The 25,165-nt window shown below is 41.7% G+C and overlaps 1 protein-coding gene across 1 annotated transcript in view; it reads left to right on the top strand.

Moving 5' to 3' along the window:
- The first annotated feature begins 230 nt into the window (after positions 1-230).
- Positions 231-25,165, top strand: part of PLD1 (phospholipase D1) — a 174,232-nt gene continuing 149,297 nt past the window's right edge. Inside the window, exon 1 of the mRNA XM_032225037.1 lies at positions 231-309. The gene's annotated coding sequence lies outside the window, so the exon portion shown is untranslated. The remainder of the gene's footprint in view (positions 310-25,165) is intronic.

Raw genomic sequence — 25,165 nt, 5'->3', positions numbered from 1 at the left:
AGGAACTCCAGAGAAGAACGTGCAAGGAAGCCAGCTAGATTGCTGGGAGAGCTGCAATCTTCGGGGCGTTGTCCCGGAGCTCCCACGCACCCACGCAGGAACACCTTCTAGAGATCTGGCCTCTCAGCTTCCCGCCCCACCGTGCGAATTCTCCCCCGGGCGGGAGTGTGTTCAAATCCGTCCACGCCTTCCCGGCTGGGCCTCCCCGCCTTCCTGCGTTGCAGAAGGAGCTCTCCGCCGGATGGCATCGCTGCGGCTTCTCTCCACGGGTGCCAGGTCCGCTCCACTAGCAGCCGGCTTCAGATCCAGGTAATCTTGGCCTCTTTCTGGCCAGTGGAAAGTACGTCTGTAACGCGTGTGCGGATAGTTCTGGCGGTCTGCATTGTGGGAACATCTTAACATGTAACAGGAGTCGCGTGAAACTTTGCTGGGCAGATATTTTTCTCCCTCCTCTTCCTTTCTCTTTTCCTTCTGCCCCAAAATACATTTACAGTACAGTACCAATGATATTTTTCAAAAGAGCCATAAATATATATATATTTCTCCTTTTGGGGGGGCGGGCCGTCTGAAATGGCATAAGTTCAATGGTAAGCATTGCCTTCTTTTAAAGCCTTGTCATTTTCTCTCCATTTCTTCCTCTACTGCCTCTTAAATTTTGGGATCACGCTCAAGACGGACGTCGTTTAAAATTCACTTTCCCGCTGTGCTAAAACTTGTCGAAAAGCAGAAGCATTAATTCCTCTTAAAGCCACCACTGACATACCAGGAAGTCCCCCCCCCCTTTGTAGTTTTGTTATACCAATATGTACCGCGTGTAATCTGCACGAAATTCAAAAATGCAGAGACCGCTTTTCAGTTTTGGAGAGCATCTTAAAACCGAGCAGCTGACAAAAAAATGATTTAGATTAGATTAACAGAGTTGGAAGGGATCTTGTAGGTCATCTAGTCCACCCCCCCAAACAGGAGACCATACACTATTTTGATAGATGGCAACCCAGTCTCTTCTTGAAAGCTTCCAGTGATGAAGCTCCCACAACTTCTGAAGGCAACTTCTGTTCCATTGGTTGATTGTTCTCACTGTCAAATATTAAATTAAATTGGTTGAACTGAAGACAATTAGAGAAATGGATAAAAGTGGAAGAAAGATTTGAGGAGAAAGATAGAAAGTTAACAAAATTTGAAATGATTATAAAAGAATGTGAGGTGAATGAAGAATATTTAAAGGCTCTCTCATCCAAATAGTTTATCTTGGTGCATTGAGCTTCATTTGATTACTGGATTAGAGCGTGATCTAGGTTTGCACAATTCAGTAAACCATCAACTGAACAAATAGAGTGGGTATACATAACTCAGTTAAGTCTTTAAAATCCTAGCCAAGAGTAAAATAAAGGAAGCTTAATGCATTGCATGAATACACAGAAACACACACACACAAAAAAGCTTTGCACTCAATTTTGAAATTCTCTACCAGATTTGTAAAGTAGAGAAAGGGGGGGGGGGGGAAGGAGGATTACAAGAACAAAATTCTTCAAGAATTTCTTAAGAACAGAAATTATCCTTTTTACAACACTAACCATTCTACTGGAAAGGAGTGATGTCTTGATGTCTTCCCTGGGATTTATTTAAAATGTGGGGAAGAAAATTTTGGGTAAAAGTACAGGTAATCCTTATTTAGCTACTGCAGTTGGGACTGGCAACTTGGTCATAAAATGAAGGAGTCTATAAATGAAAAAAAAAAGATTGTTTATTATCTTATTTCAGCTTTCCTTTGCTTTCCTAGACCTGGGATAGTTGTGAATCTGAGAATAGGCTGTAAGTTGCTTTTTTATCACTGTTGTAACTATAAACGGTCACTAAACAAGGCAGTCACAAACAAGGTATTGAATGAAAGCTGCTAGGAAAAACAAAATACAGAAGGATTTGTATCTCTGTTATTTGAGACTCTGTTGCCTGTCCATAAAATAGAAAGGGATTTTATAGATGCATGTGTAGCATAAATGATGAATGGAGTTCATCAGTTGCAATGGAGGCCTGAGGCTTATTTGATCCTGAAAATATTATGGCACCAGTGACTCAAAAGGAACAAGTAAGTCACAGCATTACAGAATATTAGTTATGCTCACAAGGATTCATTGCACTGAGCCATTAGTTGTTTAATTATAATTGGCTGGTTTATCATAGCACTCCAAGCCAACACTTTCTCTCTTTGTCAGGCAGTGGGGTGATTTTACAAGGTGGCACATCAATAAATAAAATAATGAATAAAACCAAACAACCACAAAGTACTTTGTGATCTGCAAACTCGGTCATAGGAAACTGTTTTATTTTCTTAACGTTGATTAGATCAGTCTTCTACAATATAAATTTTCAGAATTGCAGACAATATCCCTAATGGGTTTTGGGGTTACACTTCAGTCACAATAGAGGTGATGAAGATAGTGGTCCATCTTATCTCACCATTGCCAAATTGGGGACATTGCCACATTGACCACCGGTAAATCCCAAGAAATGTGATGTGATTTCCCAGATTAACACACTATTTGCCAGTCACACTTTTGTTGAATCACATAGTAGTGTAATGGAGGTTGAATTGTAATGATTTTAGGGAAACATCCATGTCAGTTTCTTGGCAATGATATTGAAGTGCCTTGCTACCTTCTGGAATTTTTGTTTTCAATTTTCAAGGGTTACAATCCTGGTATTTCCTGGTGGCCTCTTTATCAGTGCCAACTAGATATAAAGTTGCTTAGCTTTCTTTAGTTCAGTTAAAGGAGGGTGGTGCCTCCTTCTGCAGTTTAGTGTTTATTAGAGTCTTTCTAAGCTTGATATGAATTCTGCAAAGGTACCGTAGTTAATGTGTGTGTTTTAAATAATTTAGGGCAGCAGTCACCAACTGGTGGTCCGGGGACCACTGGTGGTCCGTGAGAAAATTTTGGTGGTCCGCAGAAAAATTATTTGCATTTCTTATTTTGCACTAAATCAGGTGTCCTCAAACTACGGCCCCTGGGATGGATACGTGCAATGGACACTTGTATTGCTGCAGAGAGTCTCTCTCTTCAGGGTCTTTTTGTGCAGATTGGAGGGGGGCAGAAATTCTGACTTCTGCTTCGGCCTCCTGGTGCGGGGCTTTGAGTGAAGGCTGGAGGGAAGTGCAGCTGGTGGCGAAGAGCCAGAGGGTCTTCACCATCTCAGCCTGCTGAGCCTCCAGGCGCTGGTACTTGGTCTTGTATTTCCCCAGGTCTTCCCTCTGCTTGGAAAGCCTATGCTCGTAGTCCTCAGGTGCTTCTACTTCTGGGTCAGATCCAATTTGAACTGAGCTGTTTCGCCAAATCTTTTTCATGGTGGCTGGTTAGCGCCAATAACTGCTTCCTGTTGGGGCCCTAAGGAGCCCTGACGGGTAGGAGAGGAGTGGCGAGTAGAGGCTGGCGAGGCGCACCTCAGCGTGAGTAACATCAACTTGACAACACCCACCCAGTCACATGACCACCTAGCCATGCTCACCATTAGGCAGGTCATACGTCCGTGGGATTTAAAACTATGAATTTAGTGGTCCCTGAGGTACAAAAGGTTGGGGACCTCTGTTTTAGCGGGGGAAGAGAGATTTTGTCAGGTAAGGAGTTATAAAATGTGAATACTTATAGAGCAGTGATGGTGAACCTTTTTGTAAATGCGTGCCGAAATTGTGTGCATGTGCACACATGTGTGCCCCACGCCCATAATGCAGTAAGGAGCTTAGGCGGGCAGATGGGCCCTCTGGAGTACCGTACCGGAATGGTACCCGGTGCTCCAAGCAGGTTCCAGTACACCCATACCGGGGTGTACTGCATGTAACCCACCACTGGTTTTCACCCTCCCTAGGCTCAGGAGGCTTTCCTCAAGACTCCAGGAGGGCAAAAACGGCCTCCCTCGGGCTCCAGAGCCCTTCCGGAGGCTGGAAACATGCTCTGTTTTTGGCACCAGGAGGCTTGCGTCTGGAGCCTGGGGAGGGCAAAAAAACGGATTTTCAGAAGTTCAGAAATGGGCGTGTTTCCGGCTTCCAAAGTTTGGGGGAGGACATTTTCGCCCTCCTCAGGCTCTGGAGGCTTTCCTGAAGCCTAGGGAGGGTGAAAATGGCCTCTCCTGGTCCTCCAGAAGGCCCAAAATCAGCTGGGTGCTGAAGCTGATGCCTCGCCTGCCAGCAGATATGGCTCCGCGTGCCAGCTGTGGCACACGTGCCATAGGTTTACCATCACAGTTATAGAGGGTACAGTAGTAACAGGACATTTACCTGTTGGTCGCAATGGCCCTTTGTGTGGGACATTTTTGTTGTGGGGAGAGTGTTACAATGTTCTAGAGTTAGCGGCTTTTGAAATTTAGAAACAGTTAATTAATATAAGTATCTCATTGGTCTGTGAAGATGGGGTGGGGGCTTATAACTCTAGACCAGGGATGTCAACTGGTGGCCTGCGGGCCGGATGCATCACGCACAAGCCACGCTTACCCAAGCTTGAAGACAAAAAACATTGCACTGCGTCACGTGACATCAACATGCCACAGCGAGTTTGACACCCATGCTCTAGAGGAACGCTCTTGGATAGAACAGACAAGTCAAACTATCAAAAGGCTAAGAAGGGAAGGAGTTGCCTGTCATATGAAGAGGTGTGCCCATGTTTAAATAACCACCATTATATGGATAGAGTTAAGTAAATAAGTAAATAAGTTTACTTTAGCCAGTCTTACAGCGTTAGACTTCCGGTCTCACAATCCTTGTTATACTCACCATAGGTTGTGAGAGTTGAAGTCTAAACCTGTGCAGGGCTTTATGTGCTATCAAGAAAATTATCATTGGTCAGTTCTACGACAAAATACAGATGGGATTTGAGTAGCTAAAGTCCCTTATTAGACATACATATAGTATGTCTATCCTAGGCTTTATCTAAATTACTGATAGTTATTGATAGTTTATTGCTGAAGCTAGCATAAGTGGAGTTCTGTCCACGTTAGGACGCTCCATAGACTCTGCAGTTGCACTGTCATAAACTTTGTTGCCTCTGTGTGACTTAGATTTTGTTAGAGATTGAGCACTGGCGTGTTGGATCCAGGGACTTGAAGGAATATTTAGTGATGAAATAATGTCATCATTTGCCAAGGCTTCAGACTTTCTTCCAAAACTGCCTACAGTTGGTCCTTGACTTAAAAAGCATTTGGATAGAACACAACAGAATAGAATTCTTTATTGGCCAAGTGTGATTGGACACACAAGGAATTTGTCTTTGGTGCAGATGCTCTCAGTGTACATAAGGAGAATAAAATACATTCAACAAAAATAAAAGTTATACTTACCGTAGTTATACTCAAGGTTACTAATAAGCTATCAAATTGTACTAGGAAACAATAAAACAATATAAATTGAAAGATACAAGCAGTATGGTTATAGTCATAAGTGGAAAGAGATAGATACTAGGAAGGAAAAGTAGAATAATAGTAATACAGTCTTAGTAAATTATTTGACAGTGTTGTGGGAATTATTTGTTTAGCAGAGTGATGGCATTCGGGGAAAAACTGTCCTTGTGTCTAGTTGTTCTGGTGTGCAGTGCCCTATAGCATCGTTTTGAGAGCAGAGGTTGAAACAATTTATGTCCAGGATGTGAGTGGTCTGTAGATATTTTCACACCCCTCTTTTTGACTGGTAGTCTACAAGTCCTGAAGGGAAGGCAGATTGGTAGCAATTGTGCAATTCTAATGATCCGTTGAAATCTCTGTTTGTCTTGTTTGGTTGCAGAGCCAAACCAGACAGTTATGGAGGTGCAGATGACAGATTCAGTAATTACTCTGTAGTTCGTTAACAACTGTTCAAAGATGGTGCTGAAAAAATTAACTATGACCAGTCCTCACACAAACATTGCAGCATTTCCCATGGTCACATGATCAGAATTCAAGTGCTTGGCAACTGGACAAACATGTATTTATGATGGTCTCAGTGTCCTGGGGTCATGTGATTTCGTGTAATAACCTTCCCAGGGGTTGCTTCTGACAGGTAAAATCAATGAGGGAAACTGGATTTACTTAACAATCATGGTGATTCACTTAATGGCTATGGCAAAAAGTTTGTAAAATCGGATATGAGCCACTTAATCACCACATCACTTAGTGACAGACATTCTGATCCAGGGGTGAAATTCAGCAGGTTCTGACAGGTTCTGGAGAACTGGGAGTGGAAAGTTTGAGTGGTTTTGAGAACTGGCAAATACCACCTCTGGCTGGCCTCAGAGTTGGGTGGGAATGGAAATTTTGCAATATCCTTCCCCCTGCCACGCCCACAGAATTGGTAGTATTTTTTTTTAAATTTCACCACTGTTCTGGTCCCAATTGTTTTGTCATTAACATTTTTATTGAACCATGAAGTATTATAAAATACAAAGTAAATAGAAAAGCAATGGGGGCAGAAAGGGGGAAAGAGGAGTGAGAAAAATAAGGAGAAAAAAAGAAAAAGAAGCATTGACTTCCCATTTTCTCTGTTACAGTAAAATTAGGCATTAACATCAAATATTTCATAATAATATGAACAGGCCATTTCTATAAAGATCTATCAGTCTAATCAGTAAAGCCCATTCTGGTCCCAATCGTGATGGTAAGTCAAGGACTATCTGTAAATATATGGATTCCTGGATGCTTCAGGGCTAGAAAGCATCAGTTCTCTTAAACTTCCTGCCGAAAATAAGATTAGCAAAACGTTGAGGCCACATGACCTTAGCCACAGCAGGAACAAGAGAGAGAGAAAAAAGTGAGAAATGAAAAATCTGATTATTATATTATACCCACTGCTAACAAGTTTATTCCTATGCCTTAAATGCAAAAAAATCTGTACGCAAGAACTTTTGATAATGGGGGACTTAATATGGAAGCTTTAAATTTTATTGGTCTTATTTTGCTTGCTTGCACACACTCACATGCAAGGGCTTAGAAAAATGCAAGGCAGCTATCATCATAATACCCAGTAACAGTGGTAGGTTCCGGATCCCGTTGCAAATGGTACGGTTGCAATGGGGCCCGGTGTCCTCCACATGAACATGCGCAGCGGGCGCTTGCATCTTACCATCTATCAATGCCTCCACAAGCCTCCGCGATGCTCCAACTGCTCGGCGGAGCAGAAATTTTGGGCTTGGCCAATTGTGGTCGTAAGACCTGTAATATAGAGCGTGCACCATTAAGGCACCATTCTTTATCTGGGTGAAGTGTTCTTGATAGGAACAATTTTAATCACATGTGCACTTCTGGTTTGTTTGTTTTTAATTGACTTTGCAACATTGTGTAAATATGCACTCCTCTTTACATTTCGGGCACACCCTTTCATTGGAAAGGTGGAAAGTGGCAGTAAACTACTTTGTCAGGGTTCCAAGTAACACCCCCAACGAAAGAAGACTCCGAGGGTTGAGTTTCCTCAAAGTTCCATTTTATTAGAGTTGTCATATTGGCACATCTGGGAAAACCCGAATCTGAAAGCTTCCGGGTTTTCCTCACCCAAAAGAAAGTTCAAGTCCCTGCCCAGCACCCACATGTCCATCACATGGCCCAATCAGGCACCATCCAAAACTGAAGATGCTTCCTAGTCACACCATCCAAGCTGCAGGGCAAAATGTCCTTGACTCTCTGAGAAAAGAGCATTGTTATGACTATATATCACCCATACTCCATATAATCCTCCCTCCCATTTTCCCACAGTGGAAATTATGGCAAGTCTGAAGGCCCAAATGTAAAAGATGGCTTCCAGGTCTGACACACTGACTTTTGCAATGCACACGTATGATGTTACAGTTAGATAATACATGTGTTGCTTATGCATCAGGTACAGTGGTAGGATTCAAAAAATTTTACTATCAGTTATGTGGGTGTGGCTTGGTGGGCGTGGCTTGGTGGGCGTGGCAGGGGAAGGTTACTGTAAAATCTCCATTCCCTCCCCACTCCAGAGGAAGGATACTGCAAAATCCCCATTTCCTCCCGATCAGCTGGAACTCCGGAGGCAGAGACTAGATGGGGGCGGGGCCAGTCAAAGGTGATATTTACCGGTTCTCCGAACTACTCTGCTTTCCACTACCGGTTCTTCAGAACTGGTCAGAACCTGCTGAATACTGATCATGTGTGATGTGACAGTTAGAACAAAATAACCTTATTTTTCTACAGTCCCCAGAAGCCTTGCTGGTTTGTTTTTGGTTATACTGTGCTTCACAAGTAGTTGTTAATTTCCACGAAATGTACATAATGTACCATTTGTTGGAATTTTGTGTATGAATTTAAACCTCTGGCCAGCTGCTTTGGAAATCAAATTTGTAGGTTGAAAAAAAATTATCATTTTTCTTCCTTCAGGTCAGATTTTACCTGAACATGTTAAAAACCCTTCTTTTCCTCCTTCCCTCCCTCCCTTTTTTTTTGCATGCCAGGCTGCCTGCCTGTTTTTATATTATTCTTTGTAAAATTGTGAATATCTGTTACCTTGTGAAAGATCAGAAAACCTACATCTCATACAGAAGAGAATAAAGAGTCCTTGGTGCTCTCTGAGCATGGTTGTTTTCTTGCAGACATTTCATTACCCAAACTAGGTAACATCATCCGTGCTAGTGACTAATGCTAGCACTGATGAAGTTACCTAGTTTGGATAATGAAACGTCTGCAAAAAAACTCCAAGGAAGCTCAGAGAGCACCAAGAACCCTCACTTCAGCCCTGAGGTACAAATATTTTCCTTTATAGAAAAAAAAACAAGCAATTTATTGTACCTGTCTTGAGGGACATTGGATTTTCTGACCCTTTCTGTTCAGCTGGGGTGGAAAATCCTAAGTATTAAGAGTCAAAAGGTTACAGAAGATTACTGGTCCCCCATCCCTGCCTAACTGTCATATAAACTTGGCCTTTGCATGCCATAGGTTATGAATGTACACTAAGATTATGCAGCAATTTAGATTCAAAGATGAAGGAATGCTTTGGAGCATATCAGAAAAATGGGCCTGCATTTTCACATATAGCTGCCTGCCATAGGATCCTGGGAAAAGGTGTGGCTGCTTTAAGTAATGGCAAACAGGAGCTAGATTTGTCCTGCTGCACACTCTCAAACACCTTTTCACTTTCAGATTTGAAACTCTGCCCAATCCTAATATGCGTATATCCTTAAATGTTTCATTTGTTCCTTCCATTCCATCATCCATTTCAGAGCCAAGAAGGGCTCTGAACTTAAGCTTTATTTTCTAGACCGGACACAAGAAAATGTATCCGTGGTTAATAAATAATAAAGTCCTACGCAAATCCATTTAGATGAGGCTTGAATATGGCTTCTTGCCATTTCTCACTCTACTCATAGTTAGAATTTTTATAATAATTGACATTTACCTGGTCACACAACCTAAGGGGTTAAGATATAGGTAAAATAAAGGTGAGATTTACAACCACAGATGAATTAACCAGGAAGTTAATTTGTTTATTTGATAAAGTAAATATTTACTTACGGTACATTTCTCTTCTGTTCTAAAAGCTGCTGAATCAAATATTTATAAATGATACAGAAGGCACAAAGAGACCCGAGTTTGTCTTTCCACAGATGATAAGTTCTGTAGTCCACTTGTGGAGATTGACCTAAGGCCCATAGCAGAGTAGATCATGATAGACAGATTCAGGGGTCCCCATGACCTGCCAGTGCGCATATGTGCACACTCACATACATCCTGCCACTCATGCTACCTTTTTTCTGAGCGTTGTATGATCACTAGTCCACAGGTGCTACACGGCCACTACCATCACTGCAGGCTCTGTGCATATGCCACTGTCACTGTGGGTGCTATCGTTCACAGTCCCATTCGCAAATGTGCAGGCGCGCATCAAAGTGCCTGTCCTCCCCTCTAGCCCGCCAACCCGGAAGGTTGGGGAACTCTAGATTAGAGGACAGGTCTTAAGAAGGTAATAGTACAATCAATAGATCTATATTGGGCAGCACATAATCAAATAAAAGAAAGACATAGAGGCAAGAAACAGAAAAGAATGCAAGAGTAGATAGGGGAAGAGTATAGAATTATTCCACAATTAATTACACAAAGAAAACAGTTTTGAAATCTGTAGCTTAATTTGAATTTGGATATGAAGTGGGTTTAATCTTAAAGGTAAAGGTTCCCCTTGCACATATGTGCTAGTCGTTCCCGACTCTAGGGGGCGGTACTCATATCTGTTTCAAAGCCGAAGAGCCAACGCTGTCTCCGTGCTCATGTGGCCAGCATGAGTAAATGCCGAAGGCGCATGAAACACTGTTACCTTACATCAAAGGTGGTTCCTATTTTTTCCACTTGCATTTTTACATGCTTTCGAACTGCTAGGTTGGCATAACCAGGACAAGTAACGGGATCTCACTCTGTTACGCAGCTTTCTGATCGACAAGCTCAGCGTCTTAGCCACTGAGCTACCACATTCCTAGGTTTAATCTTAGAACACATTTTAAACATTTATTCTGGATATACAGATATTCTGTATGACTTTTCAGCTCAACATCAAATGTTTCATGAGTAGCAAAGAACAAATCCTCTAGATGGCAGACAATACCAAGGATGGGTAAACCTTCTTGTTAATTCTCATGAAAATTCACCCAGTCTTTTCTAATCCCTTCATAATATTCCCCAAGAAATGCTATTTATGGATTTAGGAGATCAGCATTCTTATGGAAGTGATTTCCATATGTTCTGTTCTGCACATGATATGTGACACAATTTGCACCTTTGAATGGCAGTAGGTTGAAGAAACCAAGATCAAAACATAAGGTTTGAATCCAGTGACTTTCTCCACATTGTTTGTTAGGTAGATTGCTAATAAAGCATAATGGTCCAGTTCTTCATTGTGGTTTCTCTGACCCACTTTTGAACTTTCATCCACAGAAGGAGCTTCAAATCAGTAATTGGTTTTGATTATGTTTGTAAGTGGATGACAGCGTATTTTTCTTTTTGAAAGTTAACCAGTCCTTTTTTTTTGGCCGGGGGGGGGGGAGATATATCTTTATTGTACAATTTTCTTAGGTATGTATAAAATTTCTATATTCACGATAACAGTATACTATCTGGGTACAATCTCTATTAAACACAGATAGTAAATCTTATACACACAATAGTTGTAACTATTATTCTCAATACCTATTCATCTTCATCTTCACTTATCCTTGTTGAAAATTTTGCGTTATTCGATTAAGTCCTCTGTTTGGTTTTATCTATGATCTATTAATAATATCTACCATTATAAACATCCAGTAGGCATCACATTTGTAACCATTAATTTTCAAATAATTATATGGTTTACTTACCTTAATTATTCAATGTTCATTATTCAATTACACAAATGATTTCATCTTTGTTTATATATCTAGATTTCGAACTTCTGCTATTTTATACCCATTAGTAGAATAGTTCCCAAATTTAAAAAGTAGTATTTTCCCCATTTCTGATTTCTGTCTTTAAACCTATTATAAGAGTTAACCATTCCTTAAAAGATATCAATATAGCTATCACTTTGGGATATTAGGAGGAAGGATTTGAAGAATTCTCTTCCCTCCCCACTTAAGAATATGTGTTCCTGCATTAATAGCAAATCTGCTTTGCAAAACTCCATATTTTTACACACCAGATCTATTAGCACTACTTAAGCTAATCCTGAACATACTTTAGTTGATGTTACCTTATTGGCGGGTGTGTCAAACTCAATTTCATTGAGGGACGCATCAGGTTGTGTTTGATCTCGGGGGGGGGGCAGGTTTAGGCATGGCTGGGGTGGGCATAACCAGGGTGGGCATGGTCAGCTTGACATCACTCAAGGCTCTATTTTAGGCCGCGACGGCCTCCTGCAGCCCTCTGCCAGTGAAAACTGAGGGGCAGACGGCTGCAGGAGCTGTTGGGGCTGAAAATACGCTCCGTTTTTGCTGGCAGAGGCACCGTGGGCCACGCCTTCACTGTTTCCAGGGCAACTGTGTGGGTCAGATCTAAGCACCCTGCAGGCCGGATCCGGTCCATGGGCCTTGAATTTGACACCCCTGCCTCATGGTATTGTTTAAACATTTTTAATATGATTGCAACATATAGTTGCAGGGGGATTTTACAATGTTATGGGGAAGATGGAAACATCTGGAATATTGACAATATGTGATGGGTATTCTAGGAAAATGGGTACCTGAAGACAAAACACCCTGCTTTAAATATTCAGAGTGCTCACTATCATCAAAATAGTTTTTCCTCTGTTTTGGGGGAAACCGATAGGAATTATTCCAAAGAATTCACCATTTTATATTCTCATAACATTTTGGTGTTTGGGTGAGGTGGGGAGATATTGTTGAAAATAAAGATCAGGCTGGCATTTTGCTCTCCAGCAATTCAATGTTCTTATTTTTTAAAAAAAATATTTTAAAAATAATAATTTTTTTTTTAAAAAAAACCCTAACATTCAGATAAGCTGGGGACTTAGACGCAGAGAAACATGTTTGCAAATGGATTTTGGATTCTGAGCATTTGACTTAGTGTATTGTGTGAGTTGAAACACATGTGGTTTGCTTAGCAAAAGTATTTAAACAAAGCATGGGTGCCTGAACTAGGACAAACTAGTCTGAAAAGAGGAAGGAACAGAAGAGATGGAACGCAGATGAAAAGAACCTGGGTGAAAATTAAGTGATCTCAGCCTGTTCAACCGGGAATTTGAAAGTGTTTGCCGCTCACTTCATTTAGCACTTTATTTGATGTTCATCACTCTGGTGGACCTCCAGTCTGTTAGAAATCCATATTCTTTTTTCCTCATGCTTTGCTTCTCAAATTATAAATAAACCCTATATTGCAAAACCAGTTTAAATGATAATGTTAGGACAAGGAAGATTTGCATGCTTTATTGCTAAACAGTCATACAGATAAGAACCAACTTGCCTGATATCCACACTTCACATCATATACTTTCTGCTAACAAATGGTTATGAAATATATCAGCCAGAACTAGTGTATCCAAAGTCCAGAATTTCTGGCTCATAAAACCCTCTCAGGATTGTGAATACTCCAACCCAGCCCAGGCATTAAAACATATTTAGTTTAGTAAAAAGAAGGACTAGGGGAGACATGATAGGCAGTGTTCCAATATCTCAGGGGCTGCCACAAAGAAGAGGGAGCCAAACTATTCTCCAAAGCACCTGAGGGTAGAACAAGAAGCAATGGGTGGAAACTAATCAAGGAGAGAAACAACTTCATTAGAAGGATAAATTTCCTGACAGTTAGAACAATTAATCAATGGAACAACTTGCCTCCAGAAATTATAAATGCTCCAACACTCGAAGTTTTAAAGATGTTAGATATCCATTTGTCTGAAGTGGTGTAGGGTTTCCTGCCTGAGCAGGGGGTTGGACTAGAAGACCTCCAAAGTCCCTTCCAACTCTGTCATTCTATTCTAACAGTTCCCCAACCTTTCTGGGTTGGCGGCCCAGAGCAGAGGAGAAGGGGGAAAGAGGGGATGGTTTTGTGGTATAGGAAGGTGTGCGCACACCTATTGCTCACACAAGTAGGGGCATGAGGGGATTTGATACACGAGTGAGGCCTTGAGTGGTTGTGCGATTGAGGCAACGAGCGCCTGCAATGTTTGTGTGAGTAAGGCCTTAATCCCCTCTGATGCTCGTGCGAGTGAGGCAGTGTGTGCATGCATATGCATATACACCAGCTGGCCACTCATGCAGCCTAGTTGTGAACAGGCCACGGACCGGTAGTGGGCCGCGGCCCATAGGTTGGGAACCTTCAATTTGCTGCTGTTAGTTGCGAATTCGTGTCCGACCCATTGTGACCCCATGGACAACGTTCCTCCAGGCCTTCCTGTCCTCTACCATCCTGTGGAGTTTAAGCTCAAGCCCACTGCTTCGGTGCCTCCATCCAGCCACCTCGTTCTCTCTCGTCCCCTTTTTCTTTTGCCCTCAGTCTTTCCCAGCAATAGGCTCTTCTCCAGTGAGTCCTTCCTTCTCATTAGGTGGCCAAAGTATTTGAGTTTCATCTTCAATATCTGGCCTTCAGCTTCATCCCCTTTTGCAATTTTACATGTGGAGACCCAAGCAAAAAAGCAGTAAGCCAGTCTGATCAATCAGTGTTTAAAAGCTAGTGCAACATACCGTTTGTCTCCATGCAGTAAAAATGGAAAAGAAATGATAAGGCTTGTAATAAGCAATAGTGCATCTCTTGCTAGTAAAGGAAACCACACTGAATGAGTTGATCAGCTCAATGTGCTGTTGATGGACAGTATCAAGGCAAGGGTTTTTCCTCCTTAGTAAAAAAGTAGTCTCTTTCCAGTCAAGCTTGACTCTTGCTAATCATTGACGCCTTGGAAATCCATGTAATTTTAAGGGCAGGTGCCCAGCTGATAAGGATTCAACAGATGATTGGGGGTGCAGACAAACCTCCAGGCTCCTGCATTATCAGTAAAGAGACCTGCCACCTGGGCAGTTCAAGCGGAAGCTGTTAAAAATAAATTATTGCTGCCCTAGGAGGTAACTTGTTTCTGATGGAAAATAATTTGGTTCCTGAAATTCTTGCACTCTGTATCTCTTCCCTGTTCTTATTAAGAAAATCGTGTTTTTTTATGCCTTAAATTTCAGTTTGAATCAACTGTTGGCAGCCCATATATACCTTCTTTTGACCCCTGAAATAAGCACTTGGCCTTATTTTCAGGGAGGTTTCATTATTTTTGAGGTGCAGGAGGCGGTGTGAGCGGGGTCAGCTCATGGCTGCTACTGTGTTGCAATATTTTCAGGGAGGGCTTATTTTCAGAGGAGGGCTTATTTTAGTGCATGCACTCAAAAGCCCAATTGGGCTTATTACCTGGGGAGGTCTTATTTTTGGGGAAACAGTGCGCCGGACGTGCATTCTCCTGCTACCGAACCGGTAGTGAAGATAATAGGATACCATTACTGGATATGAGATGTAATCATGGAACTCAGAAAGGATTCTGAAGAGATGATTTCTCACTTTTGAAGAGGCATTAAAGCTTGGTATAAATTTTGATATGAAAAAAATCAAAGATTCAATTACAAGCATGTGTTTGTACACATACATAAGCATCCATACGGACACGAATAATTTATAGCCTGCCTTTCCATTCTGCAGCTTAAACTGATATAATGTTCCTTCCTGTTTTTCCCCACAACCATTTCCACATTAGGCAGGGTTGCTGGTGTCAGACTTTGAACTTCTGTGCCGAAGGTGAACAAGAATTGAGTCCGACACCTTAACCATTATCCCAGGCTGCCTGAGACTTGGAGAATACCATTAGGGCATGCTAGGTGTGATGGGCAAGCAGGTTTAGGCAATGCCGTAGACTAAGCCATGGTGGTTTTGCTTGAGATTTAGAGATTTATTTTATTAAGACCTTTATATGACTGCCCAACTCATTCACTCCGGATGACTTACCAGAATTAAAACCCCAAATATAAATCCCAACAAGCACCGACCCTCCTCAAACAAAACAACGGATGGTTCTCCATATCGTTCTGGGGTTCCCCAAGCCTGCTGGCAAAATGAGATTCCCAGGGCTTTTTGAAAGAGTGGAGGACAATCTGTTCCAGAGGGAGGGAACCACCACAGAGAAGGCCCTTCCTGGTCCCACTAGATTAGGATGGTCAAATTCAAGGCCCACAAGCCAGATACGGCTCACAGCTGCTTAGATCTGGGCCATGGAAATATCAAAGGACCAGCCCCAGTGGTGAAATTCATTTTTTTTACTACTGGTTATATGGGTGTGGCTTGGTGGGCGTGGTGTGGCTTGGTGGGCATGGTGTGGCTTGGTGGGCATGGCAGGGGAAAGATACTGCAAAATCTCAATTCCCACGCCACTCTGGGGCCAGCTAGAGGTGGCATTTGCCGGTTCTCTGAATTACTCAAAATTTCCCCTACTGGTTCTCCGAACTACTCAAAATTTCCGCTACCGGTTCTCTAGAACCTGTCAGAACCTGCTGGATTTCACCCCTGACCTGCCCTCAGTGCTTCTGCCGGCCAAAATGGACCACAGCTTTTTTTTCGGCGGGCAGAGTGCTACAAGAGGCAATACCTTGTTCACCTTCTTTTTAGCAACATCTGCCAACCAGAACTAGGTACCCTCCAAGATGGGGTTAATCCCTACCCCATATTTCCACCCAAATATTAAACCTGGCTTAACTCTGCCTAGCTTCTAAATCCAGATAAGGAGAACCAGATGCTAAGCTTTGAACTACTGAGATAAGCATTGTCTCTAAACCTTGAGACTCTGCCTTCCGAAGCTCATCTAATTTTTCACATTTGATTCATTTAACATTTCTTCTTTTTTCTCCTCCAATATGGTGTCTAAATTATTTGGCAGCAGCATAATGACATAAACACAGGTGTGTCAAAGCTAGGGCCCAATACAGCAAGGTGTCCATATCATCTTTCAAGTCAAACACATCAATTTCCGCAGCCCGTTTTGGCTGGCAGAGTGCTGCAAGCACCTTCTTTACCTTCTCTTCAGCAGCATCTGCCAACTAGAACTAGGTACCCTCCAAGATCTGGATGGCTGTTGTTCAGAAGAGCCCAAAACATCTGGTTCTTCACCCAGCTCTTTGATCAGAGTGACCCCTCTCGTATCACTGAGTTTGTCATCTTTTACGTTAATCTTTTACGGTGATTGATTTAATTGTGATTTTTTTAAAATTGTTGTGAAAACCACCCATGACCATTAAGAATTGGGTGTTATATCAGTTTTGTAAACTATCACTAATATTAAGGCCTCCTCTAGGGCTGTGTCAGAGGTAGCAACAAAGATTGATAGACTGTTGGACAGACAGTTTTCAGAGACATCTGGAGAAATTATCAGTTCATGTATGCTCTGCTCCTATACAAAAGAGTCGAGCCCCATAGCAGCTGAGGACTCTACATGTCTTTAATCTCTACATTATGGAATTGAGACCATTTGTGCCAGAAAGTAAATCTCCCTTTGTCTGGAATAACTGTTTTGAACGCAAAGGGGAAAAAATGCATCTTGAGCCTGTGTCAAATGCCCACCATGGCCATGCCCAACCAGGCTATGCCTACCCCGGCCATACCCCACTGCCACTCCTAGCCTTCCGAGGTCAAACACAACCCTGATATGGCCCTCAATGAAACTTGAGTTTGATTCCCCTGCACTAGATGGACGTCCTTAAAAGAGGAAAACTGTAACATACCCTGCTTGCCCACTCTTGTTTCTCAGGTAGCTGTAACTGGGAAAAGACAGTCCTTCAAATAACCTGACCCAAAGCCATGTAAGGTTTTAAAGGTGACAATCAACGCCTGAATCTTCAACTATCATTAAACTAACTAGGTAGGGTACAGGATTGCAAATTGTGCTCATCGTTTCCCTAGTTAAATTATTCTCTGCTGGAAAGTTTCTATTCATCGTCCATAGGGGAGAGACCGGTCTTGTAACATACAGATTTAATTTAGGGAAATAACATTTATTGAGGATGGCATAACTAGTTTGGCTTTGAAAGACCAGTAAAAATGAATTGAGTTGGAGTCAACTTCTGGTGATCGTTTAGACTCAGCCATGCAATCTTTGTAGCAATAGTACATAAATAGTTTGCCACTGCTGATGGCCAGGTTGTTTTTCAGATTCCCAGTCCAACTTACAACCCTGATATTACCTAATAGTCTCCCATTGAAGTCCTAACCAAATCTAACCATGTTTAGTGTCTGAGATCAGATAAAGTTGGGCTAAAGCTGCCATTTCCTTTGTTTGAATAGTATAGTTGGCTAGGGATTGGCTTGTTCATGCAAATGCCCTACTTTGCTAATTGTGACTTTGTGGCAGGAGCTTTGAACTGTGCGTTGTATATGCATACATGCTTAAGTATGTGGTGACGATTATAGCCCCAACACTGACTCTGACTGTTGCTGTTCTTTATTATTGTTGTGCTGAATGTTGAACAAGAAGATTGCCAAGGCAATAAAAGCTTTCCTCTGACACCCAAAGGGAGTTGATAAATTAGGAGTGACATGGGAGAAACAGACCATTAATAAATCTCTCAGCTAGCTACCCATTCTTTGCTTTACGGATGTTTTTGAATGCATGGCTCGCCCTAGACTTTGTCTAGACTGGGCTTGTGAGCATCGGCATACTTATTTGAAAGTTAAGTCCTTAAAGGACATTGCAGAGATAGTTAATCGAATTTAGAAGTAGCACATTCAACAAACGGGTTGTGAGATAGCAAGGACAATGTATGCAGAAGCCCTGCTTTAATATTATTTACTTAAAAGTAAAGGTAAAGGTTCCCCTCACACATATGTGCTAGTCATTCCCAACTCTAGGGGGAGGTGCTCATCTCCGTTTCAAAGCCGAAGAGCCAGCGCTGTCAGAAGACGTCTCCATGGTCATGTCGCCGGTATGACTAAATGCCGAAGGTGCACGGAACACTGTTACCTTCCCACCAAAGGTGGTTCCTATTTTTCTACTTGCATTTTTTATGTGCTTTCAAACTGCTAGGTTGGCAAAAGCTGGGACAAGTCACAGGAGCTCACTCAGTTATGCGGCGCTAGAGATTCAAACGGCCGACCTTTCTGATCGACAAGCTTAGCATCTTAGCCACTGAGCCACCGCTTTCCACATTATTTACTTACTGTGTCCAATTAAAGGTTTCAGATTAAAAGGCATTGCCACCATTGGCGACATTGCTCATTTATGATATCCTTCTGAATTACCTGTGAAGGTAATTACACCACAACCATCATAAATATGGGGGTTCTTATTTTAAAATAGTCGTGGGCTTTCCTAAACAAATCCTTTTATTCAGTGTTAATAATGAACCTGTAGCATGCTGACAAGGCCTAGTCCGAGGCAACATCAGCACAAGGCCTGAAGTACATTTCCCCCCTGGTTCATTCTGACTTGGGAAGCTCACCACTTCCCAAGCACTGAGTTGTCCCTGCATCCCCAAAGTCACAACAAGGAACAACTGTGATGGTAAATGGGAAGTAGGCTTATGCCAACCTACTATGATATGCCATAGGAAGGCTGGGAGACATTCCCTCCCCTTTATTCCAGTCCTAATATAATGAATCTGTCAGGGTCTCTGAAGGAACTTCTCCAAGTCCCTTTTGTATCAGGAAAGGGAGTGGCAACGTCCCCACTGATTTGAGAAGCAGATAGCAAGAGAAACAAAGAATCCCCATCTTTACGAACTCCAATGGGATGCTGAAGGATGCAGCACTCTGCTTCCAAGCTTCTGTAACTTAACCCTATTTTTCTTTTCAATAAATCTGCCTCACTGTAACAAAAACCCTGTGAGAACCCAGCCTTTTTGATCTTGAACAGCTGCTACAGGCTTGGCACCAAGGGGAAGATCTGCCCTCTTCACCGATACAAGATTTACGAGACCTCGCCCCAACCCTGGCAGCTGATCCTCTGCAGCTTTGATCTCCTCCGCTTTGACCCCACTCCCTCCTAAGCTCCGTCCCTTTCAGAAAACACCTGGAGAATTAAGATGCATGCTATCAGCACCTCAAACATCTTATTTGCTAGGATTATGCAGCTATCATGGGAACTATGGGAAAGATTAGGTTTTTTTTTAAGGAATTGTTGACCGGTGTGGTTTAGTAAGTACCCCCATCTGTTTTGAAACACCCTTTCAGCTGTTGGAAGAAATGTCCATCCGGGTTAAGTTCCAAGTGGGGAAAAAGACACTGGAAACATGGAGGCTGTTTGGAAAGATGGTTTAATGGTGGACAGGATCACATGGCTTGAGCTCCTGAGCAGAAAAAAAAAAGCCAAGATGCTGAGAGTGCCTGAGTTTTATATCCTCTGTTGGACCCCACCTCTCTGTTTCCTATTCCTGTGTAAGAAATGTATGCCATTGACTGTCAGACTCCCAGGGCAACGTGGGTCTTAGCCAACTTTGTAGTATTTGTCTGTCTCCCAGGCTTGTTTGAGTCCTGGCTGATGTAATCTTCCTAGGTGTCATGTGGTGAGATGGGTAGAGGGCTAGTCCTACCTTTGTTATATAGAATAGACTGGCTCAGGCCTTAATGGTCCATTGACAAAGATGGGGGATATGAGTTTCTGCCTCCCTTTTAGGGGGAAGTATTCAGCCCTTTTAATATTTCCTAAAATATTTCATTTTCTAGGAGAGAGGTGGTTGCTAACTTCCTACACAGCTTTGATTGAAGGTGCCACTAATCCCTAGCCTAGGAGAATTTTTCTAATTCTATGATTTTATGTTGGCTTTTCTGCTCTGTGTTTTTCCTTCCAAAAATCCTTTTACTGGGCTTCTTTCTGGTTCAGCTCCAGAGTGGGTCCAAGTAAGGCCATTCTTTTTTAGACCTAAATAGCTTGGATATCCAAGTGGTGTAAAAACAGATTCAGATGTTAAATTCCTCTCCGGATTTATTTTTGGAGTTGGTTTTGGAGCAGCGATGACAAAGTAAGAGCATTGGTGAGAAGAGGGAAAAAAAGTGTATCTATGCACAGATCTGGACTAAAGGCTGAATTATATTTGCATAAAAATGAAATGGTGCAGTATACCAATTTCAGTTAGAATTGGTTACAAGAGAACTTTCAAAATCCTTTCTCATATTGATGGGCAGAGAAATTGTGTTGATTTCCCAAGGGATCAATCATCCAACTATTTTTCAAGGGCAGGATTTCCCTTTTGGGGTGACAGCTGTCCCATTTATGGTGACACCCCTTTGTATTACCACTGACAAAGCCCAATGGAAGAACAACCTTATAATTTAACCGGACCATGGTGCACCTAGGAAACTGCAGGCCACTATGGAAAACTGCACTATGGAAGTGTACAACATATATATATATAATCAGCACAAATAAAAAAAAAACATATATATATATATATATATATATATATATATATATATATATATATATATATATATATATATATATATATGTGTTTTTTTATTTGTGCTGATAAATAAATAAAGGGAGACTACTATAGATCTATTTCAAGCTATTTAGCTCTCATCAGCTAGCCATACCCTTACTGGGATTCGAACCTGTGCTGTATTGCATCTTAGGCAAACATCTTAGCCATTAAGCCACAGGTCTCCTCCTTATCAGCTATATATATATATATATATATATATATATATATATATATATATATATATATATATACACACACACACATACACACACACGGTTGTATGTGTGTGGTGTGTGTGTGTATTCCAGTGTAACTATGGAACGCCTCGAGCAATTTTAACCAAACTTGGTACACAGATGGCAAACACTGTGTGGGTAAGATACCCCCAAAACCTCTCGGGATGTGTGTTCTGTTAAGATACAGCCTGTTGTGCCTTAAAATGGATTCTACTGTACTGCCGTAAAATGGCTTCTTCTATACAGCTGATGGAATTGCCATGGTAAAAGCTTCACAGTACTCCATAAGGGGGCTTCCTCTGGTAAGGGGGAAAGTCCAACATTAGAAATTACATTTGGTCCGGACATTTCCCCCCTATAAATAAATACCTGAGCAATGCCGGTTATCGTCTAGTTCTTCTCTAAAAAATGATGGAAAATTAAATTATTTCCTTTCTGTGCTAGAATCTGCTCAGTGTAGTGTGAGAAGAAAAAAGTTGCAGAATCAGTGAGTTGATCGAAACAATGTCTGCTCCCCATTGGAAAGTTTAAAAATATCACTTGAAACCAGAGGGAAAAGCCTATGTGTAAAGCTCCCAGACATTCTAAAGATGGAACCTGCAATATTGCATCCAGTTTTGGTCACCAATTACAAAAATATATATGTTGAGAGCTTGGAAAAAGTGCAAAGAAGAGCAATTAAGATGATCAAAGGCTTGGAGACTAAAAGATATGAAGAATGGTTGTGGGATTTCAGTTTGGCTAGTCTAGAGAAAAGAAGGACTAGGGGGGACATGATAGCAGTATTCCAGTATTTGAGAGGGGACCAACTTATTTACCAAACTAGAGAGCAGGACAATAAACAATGGATGGCAAATAATCAAGGAGAGAAACAACCTGGAATTAAGGAGAAACTTCCTAACAGTGAGAACAATTAACCAGAAGTGGGTACTTCATCGTTGGAAGTTTTTAAGAAGACATGGACAGTCACTTGTCTGAAATGGTATATGGCCTCCTGCTTGAGCAGGAGGGAGTAGACTAGAAGACCTCCAAGGTCCCTTCCAACTCTTTTCTGATTGATTGATATCACATACTAAAGTGTCTGTTGCTTCCTGAAAATATATTGTCTTCCGTTTCCCCCGGAGCTTTAACAACCTGATCTGTCTGATGGTTTGCCATGATGTGTGATTCTAGAAGAAATGCCCCTTTTGTAACATAATAGAGCCTCGGTTGACAGCATGGAAAAAGACTCCAGAATTTCATGTTCTGCCCCAGTAAAACTTGACAAAAACATGAACAACGTCCAGTCCCACTTTTCCTTACTCTCCAAAGATTTCGAGCAAGCAGAGATTGCATGTCGCAACTTGCTTGCTTTCTCGGTACCATTGAAAACTTAAAAATATCATGGCTACTTTTATCATACTAAACAGACAATTCTTGAAATGTGGAAGGTCATATTTGCACTTTAATTATCTGGAAGGAAAGAAAAGCTATTTTTTTTAAAAAAAAATCCTATAAAAGAATAGAAATAATATTGGCAAATTTGTAATCCTCCTTTTCTCCAGCTTTCCCACTCTGCTAAGTATACAAGATTCTAACACCTAGAAAACTGCTAGGGCAGGGATCGGCAACATTAAACACTCAAAGAGCCACAAAGGTCCTAACCAGAAGCCTCTGTTCAATTCTGGAGCTAACCGGAAGTCCAGTTTCCCCCATCGTAGAGTCTCCTCCTAGCGCGGCATCCTTTTTCCTTCTACCTGTCCTAACCAAAAGCCCTATCAAAGCAACAGGGAGCCACAGCAGAGCGTGACCTGACAAAAGTGCGCATGACAAAAGCGCGCCGACAAAACCGTGTCGCTAAAACCGCGACGTCATCAACAAGCTGACAACAGCACGTCGACAACAGCGCGTTGACAGAAGGGCGATTTACAACAGCGTGTCGGCAGAAGGGCGATTTAAGTTACGGTAAGGTTTAGGGTTAGGGTTGCGTTTAGGGTTAGGGTTAGCATTACATTTAGGGTTAGCGTTAGGGTTAGGGTTAGTTTACAGTGCCCTTCTGTTGGCGCGCTGTTGTTGGCGCGATTCAGCGTTCATTCATTGGCGTGGTTCAGAACTTGCGGTTTTGTCACCGCGGTTTAGTCGGGCGCGCTTTTGTCGGTGAACCACAGCAGAAGGATGAAAGAGACGCATGCGGCTCCAGAGCCTCAGGTCATTACCCCTGAGCTAGGAGAAACAGCAAGATGGCTAAGTTGCTAAGGGTCTGACCATTTCCACCCATCTATTATTGCCAATATAGTTTTTAGAACTGGCTATTTTTACTAAGAATGTTAAAAAAAAAATATGTGTAGCACTACAAATATGAGAAAAGCTAACTTTGTGCGATTTCTTAACTTCGTTAATAAAGTTTGTTTCGAATAATCTCTCCTTTGTTTTCAGTTTCAAAATGCTGTTGATTAATCTGTGGGTGGTTTTTTTTTATACTCAGTTTGTAAATTTAAGAAATACCCTAAAACTAATTCAGGTGACCTTGGTTGCATAAATGTTATCCTGCCTTATGACCTCTCTTAAAATGTTTTTTTGTTTTAGGAAGACACATTGCTCCCGATTTCTGTTGTGCAACGCTGCACTTAGCTGGTAGCTTTTGCATCAGAAAGGGTGAAGCTGTCCATGTTCAAATACATGCACTGGAAATACATAGCAAAAAACCCAGGCATGCCTGTATATGGTATGTGGTGTATGTGTGTAATTCTGCATAGCTTCATGCTTTGAGAATTTAGCATTCCGGTACAGTAGCTGAGTCCAGCAGCAAGCATCATCCAGTATTTGAAGAGGTTAAAATAGTAACACATAGCTTGTGTTCTGCATATGTGCACATGTGTTTATAAGGCGACATACATATTAGGGCTGCTAGGGAGAACTTTGGATATGATCTCTAAAGGCTGTTGAATCTATCAATCTTGCCAGTATGAAAGTATTTGAAGGTATGCATAGCAGACGGGGGCTATATTATGTTCTTCTGCAATTGGAAAATATTGCACAGCCTTAACTGAGAGGAAAAGTTCCAGAAATAGATAAGTGTGACGTTTCCTGGCTGGTCCTTTTATAACCATTTCATTTGCTGCACCACCCAGTCTCTTATAAATGAAAAATGATCTAGGTATGCAACAATACGGTGCAGTCATTTGGCAACGGAGCTTATGCGGAGCTTATCCTTTATTTCTTGCTGCCTCTGCAAATTAAATATCCCAATTTGGAACCAGTTTGGTGAAGTGGTTAAGGTGGCTGAGTTCTAATCCCGTTTTAGGCACAAAGCCAGCTAGATACCTTTGGTCAGTTACTCTTTCTCAGTTCTAGGAAGAAGGTAATGACACATTTGGAAATCTTGCCAAGAAAATTACAGAGACTTTTCCAGATAGCTGGCAAGAGTGAAAAAAACTGACTTGAAGATGTTAAAAAAAATGTTCTCAATTTGGCAGATTCAGAGCCATTGTGGATTATGTTGTTGTACAAGCAGTCCTTGATTTACGATCACAATTGAGCCCAAAATGTCTGTTCTTGAGACATTTGTTAAGTGAGTTTTGCCTCATTTACCCCATTTTTTTTGCCAGAGTTGTTAAGTGAATCTGTCTTCCCCTTTGGCTTTGTTGGTCGGAAAAAGATAAATCACATGACATGGGACTCTGCAACCTTCATAAATACGAGTCAGTTGCCAAACTTCTGAATTTTGATCACATGTCCATGGGGATGTTGCAAAGGTCGTAACTGCGAAAAATGGCCATATCGTTTTTTTCAGTGCCGCTGTAACTTTGAACAGTCACTAAATGAATTGTTGCAAGTCAAGGACTAACTGTATTAGAATTGCAAAACTTGGATTCAGTTCCACCAACAGGTATGTGGGAATCCACAAGCAGGACTCAAGCTAGTAGCAACAACAACTGGGTTTAAATTTGGAGAAAGGCTCCATCAAATAATAATACTGTAGCATTAAACAGTTAGAAATCCAACCCTTCTCCTCCTCCCCATTACGAAATGTGTTTGTGTGTGTTTCAAGGATGAGGCTTTGCTCCCTTCAATTTC

The sequence above is a fragment of the Thamnophis elegans genome, chromosome 10 (assembly GCF_009769535.1).
Source record: "Thamnophis elegans isolate rThaEle1 chromosome 10, rThaEle1.pri, whole genome shotgun sequence".
NCBI classification, from domain to species: Eukaryota; Metazoa; Chordata; class Lepidosauria; order Squamata; family Colubridae; genus Thamnophis; species Thamnophis elegans.
Note: the sequence above shows the minus strand (reverse complement) of the source record. Positions and strands in the feature narration are given on the sequence as shown.